This window comes from Dipodomys ordii, unplaced genomic scaffold, assembly GCF_000151885.1.
Source record: "Dipodomys ordii isolate 6190 unplaced genomic scaffold, Dord_2.0 Scaffold334, whole genome shotgun sequence".
Lineage (NCBI taxonomy): Eukaryota > Metazoa > Chordata > Mammalia > Rodentia > Heteromyidae > Dipodomys > Dipodomys ordii.
Genome location: NW_012267550.1, coordinates 159,027 through 163,893, shown reverse-complemented (window position 1 = coordinate 163,893; position 4,867 = coordinate 159,027). Strand labels below are relative to the sequence as shown.

General features: G+C 39.9%; 1 pseudogene; it reads left to right on the top strand.

Annotated features, from left to right (window-relative positions):
- Positions 1 to 1,064: 1,064 nt before the first annotated feature.
- On the top strand, positions 1,065 to 1,478 carry LOC106001632 (annotated as a pseudogene).
- Positions 1,479 to 4,867: the final 3,389 nt, after the last annotated feature.

Genomic DNA, 4,867 nt, shown 5'->3' with positions numbered 1-4,867 from the left:
ACAGCAAGGCATACAAGGGTCTATCAGGAATCGGCTCTGAGGACTAAGGGGAGACTAAAGCTCCCCCAAAGAACATGAAAAACCCATTCTTTAGTTTTTTATTCTCATTTTTCTTTTGTTTTGTTAGTTTTTATCTCTAATCATTTGTTGTTTGTTTTTATTTCTATGTGTTATTTATGGGTATTGTGATTTAGGATTTGCTATTCCAAATAAAGCTTCTATTTTTCATTATTATTCATTTTTTCACACTTTCCAATTTCCTAATTTGTAAGGTTTTTCTTTCCTTTTCTTCTTTCTTTTCCTCTCACTCTCCCCTTCTCCTCCTTTCTCTCCACATTATACTACTACGCCATCAGAGCTACCCTCCTTACATCTATACACAAAGTAAGGCCTCCTTCTATGTATGTAAACAGTAAGTACAGGAGTTAACTTAGATTAAGCAACTCTCCAATAATATCTGAATAATCTTTGTCTAATCTCAGAAAGTCTCCCAAATATTCTTATATATAAAGCTTCTTTTTCTTCCCTTCATCTCCATCTCTAAGCTACTCCTTACATAACCTTTCTTCGAATTCTTTTCCACCTCTTACACTCAGTAACAAGGTCTTTATTCTCCTCTTACTACATATACCCCACTCCTAAGCTGTTCTTACTCCTCTACTATCATTATTCCCAAGTACTCTTCTGAACTTGAACTCATATCTCTCAAATCCTAACCCTTCACTTCTCCATCTGCACCATCCCATTGATCCCTAAGGGTTTATATCTGACCCAACTTATAGTTGGTTCTATTTTTGACGAAAAAATTGGTTCCATCTGACCATTTTGAGTACAAGGGGCCCATCTTGTTAACTCTAAGGAGCAGACTACTTATCAGCCAAACCCAGGTTGTCTCAAAAGTTACAACTATACATAATCAAGACCACCAAGCTATAATCAGTGCTATGTTATTCAAAAAATTTACAAAACAAAAACCTACCCTATGATCCAGAGCTGCAAAGGAATGTAATTCAGGATACTATAGAGACAGGGACACAGTTAGCAATTTTCACATTAGCCAAGGTATGAAATGGCCCAAATATCCCACATCCCTGGTAGACTTCTGCTACTGCTGCGGGGAGTACAGACACCTTGTCAAGGACTGTGATCTGGAGGAGGACGCCTGCTACAACTGCGGCGCAAGCGGCCACATCGCCAAGGACTGCAAGGAGCCCAAGAGAGAGCGGCAGCAGAGCTGCTACAACTGCGGCAGACTAGGCCACCTGGCTCGAGACTGCCAGCAGGCAGATGACCTCAAGTGCTATTGTTGTGGCCAACCTGGCCATATGCAGAAAGACTGCCACAAGGTGCAGTGTTACAAGTGCGGGGAACTTGGACATGTGGCCATCAATTGCAAGAAAGTATTAGAAGTCAGCTGTTACCTCTGTGGTGAGACTGGACATTTTGCCTGGGAATGCACCATTGAGGCCTCGGCCTAATTCTTTTCCCATGTCGTCCCTCCTCGTTTCTGCTGATAGTGTATTAATTTCTTTGATACTCTTTGCTGGCCAAAGTTGGCCGATGGAGGTTACTCCCAGGCCAGTGAGCTTTAATTGCTCTGTAAAAGCTGGAAAGGGTTAGACAAATTAAAAAACAAAAACAATTTTTTGAATTTAACTAGGTCTTGTGTGTAATGCTTTGTTATAGAAACCCTTTCTGAGTCTCTGATGAATAGGAATTGTGGGGTGGGAAGAGCTGAGTCAGATCATTAAGCCCATCCTGGTTTTCTTAAATATTTCCACATAAGATGTAAAACCAAATCTAGAAATCTCTATGAACTTGCATTAGTTACTTCAATTTTATCATAACAAAGGCCTTGTGTTGCCTGACCTCAGGAGCTACTAAATAACATCAAGTCACATCTGTGACAGGCCACTGTGGGATAGACATATAAGTCACTGTAAATGAAATGAGAAGGACAACATATGTGTTGAAGTGTATTGGAGAGAAATTGGAATAAATACCTAAACTGGTACAGCTTCATTGCAGGACTGCTGCTGAGTATACAAATCATGATGACCAAGGTTCAAAACACACATTTTCTTTATTTTAAATCATTTTTATTGTGATTAAGTGATTACATAAATTTCACAAATTTCACAGTTTTGTGAGATAGTGATACTTAGTTGATGTCACACATTCTAACCTTCATGAGGCAAAGTTTCATTATCGTGATCTATAATGTTTATGAATTCTAAGAGCTTTGACAATACAACTACTTCTTCCACATCGGGTAGTATGTACATTTCTTTCCTTTTGCTTAGTGTAAGCTGTTCCTTCTTTCCCTCCCTCCCATTGCTGCCCTTGAGCTGCTTAGTTAGTTTTCATCAATGTCCAGTGCAGCTGATGGGCCCTTCTATTGTATGTTTTCTCCTGTTTCCCTATAACTCTGTGCCCTCCTCCTAGCTTCCCTCAGATGTGCACATATGTATGCCATATATGTGGTCAACAACATGGGGTCATTTAGCAATAATAGGACAAGATAAGTGGAGGTCCTTTGTTTCTCCAGTCCAATCTTAAACCCACAGAATCTCTAGGTTTGTCTGTCCTAAAGTTTACTGAGTCCAGCTGTTGCCTGTGAATGCCCTATAACAACTACACTTCCAATTCTGGCTTCTTCTAGCCCTGACTGAGGCTTTGTCTCCAACAGTGATTCCTGATCAGTTAACGTGACTTTCCATCTTTCAAGGAGGAAATATTACATACCTAGGTGATCCAGAGTTTTAAAAAATCATCTTTTTTCTTTCTTTTTGCTGACCCTAGGTCTCCATCTACTCAGGGCCTGGGCACTGTCATGACTCCATAATTAGTGGGTGCTGCATGCCTGCAGAACCATCATCATGTGGATAGCATCATGTGGATAGTTCAGTGACAGAACAAGCCGTAGCTCTGTGGCTTCAACACAGCTGTATTAGCTAACTGAGAGGAACCCTGAGATGGTCCTGACCATGCTGGACAAATGTGTCTCTGCCGAAGTGGTTCCTGGAACATCACTGAAATAAATTTGTGTTATTGCACTTTGGAATCTTTTATTTGGGTGACCTTCAGAATTCAGAGATGCCCTCATGACATCTTTCATAAGTTCTGATGTGAAGACATAGCTGCTTACTTTTTTTAAAATTGAGATTAGGTGATTACATAAATTCCACATATTTCATAGTATTGTGGAATAGTGGTTGTTAAAGTCATAAATACATTTTATCCTTCACAAGGCAAATTGTTATTATCATGGTCTATAAAGTTTGTGAATTCTATGAGCTTTGACATTACAATTATTCTTCCACATCAGGTGATATTTACATTTCTTTCCTTTTGCTTAGTGTAAGCTGTTCCCTCTTTCCCTCTCATTCCTCCCTTCCCATTGCTCTCTTTAGGTTGCTTAGTTCATTTTCATCTACGTCCAGTGCAGCTGATGGGCCCCTCTCTCGTATGTTTTCCCATTTCCCAATGATTCTGTGCCCTCTTCCTTGCTTCCCTCCGTGCGCACCCGCGCGCATATAGAATAACATATATGTGGTCAAGAACATGGAGTCCTTTAGCAATGATATGGCAATTGAGTGAAAGTCCTTTGTTTCTTGAGTCCTGTTTACTTTGTCATAACTCCTTGCATTTTGATTTTAGCATCCACATATCAGGGAGACCATGTGCCATTTGTCTCTTTGCTCTTGGCTTATTTTGCTCAAAATGATTCGCTCTAGCTCTACCCATTTCCCTGAAAATACCATTATTTTGTCCTTTCTAATGGCTGAATAATATTCCATTGTATATGGATACCACAATTTTTGGATCCATTCATCAGTAGTGGGGCATCTGGGTTGTTTCCATATCTTGGCTATTGTGAACAGTAATGCAATGAACATGGAGGTGCATGTGTCCTTGTATCCTGGTTCCTGTTGTTCAGGGTAGATGCCTAGGAGTGGTATGGCTGGGTCATAGGGAGGTCTATAGTTAGCTTTCTGTGGTACCTCCAAACTCCCTTCCAAAGTGTATTAGTATATATTCCCACCAGCAATGCAGTAGGGTTCATCTTTCTCTGCATCCCCTCCAGCATTTGTCATTGCCTGAATTAAGGATGTGGGAATTTCTGACTCAGGTAAGGTGGCATCTCAGTGTTGTTTTTATTTACATTTCCTTTACAGCCAGGGATGACAAACATTTCCTCATGTGTTTGCCATTTTTATCTCTTCTTCTGAGAAGGCTCTCTTTAGTTCCCTTGCCCATTTAGTAATTGATTTGTTAGGTTTGGGAGGAATTAGTTTCTTGAGTTCCCTGTCTATACTGGATATTAACCCCTTGTCTGATATATTGCTGGTAAATATTTTTCCCAATTAGTTGACTTTCTTTCTTGTTTGGTTGCTATTTCTTTTCTTTTCTTTTTTTGTAATTTGAAAGCTGGGTATTCACTTTTTTTTTGGTTGCTATTTCTTTAGCTGTGCAGAACCTTTTTATTTTAAGGTAGTTCCATTTATTGTGTCTCTCTCCAATTTGTTGTGACCCTTGGACTCTGTTCAGGAAGTTTCTGCCTGTACCTATAAGTTCAAGTGTCTCTCCTACTCTGTCTTGCAGTAGTTTAAGAGTATCAGGATTGATGTTAAGGTTTTTAATCCATTTTAAGTTGATGTTAGTGCATGGTGACAGGCTAGGGTCCACTTTTAGTTTTCTGCATGTGGCCGTCCAGTTTTCCCAGCCCAAGTAGTTAAAGAGCCTATGCTTCTTCTACTGTATGTCTTTGGCTCCTCTGTCAAATATCAAGTGACTATATGTATGCAGTTTTATTTCTGGGACCTCTAATCTGTTCCATTTGTCTTCAGGTCTCTTTTTGTGCCAG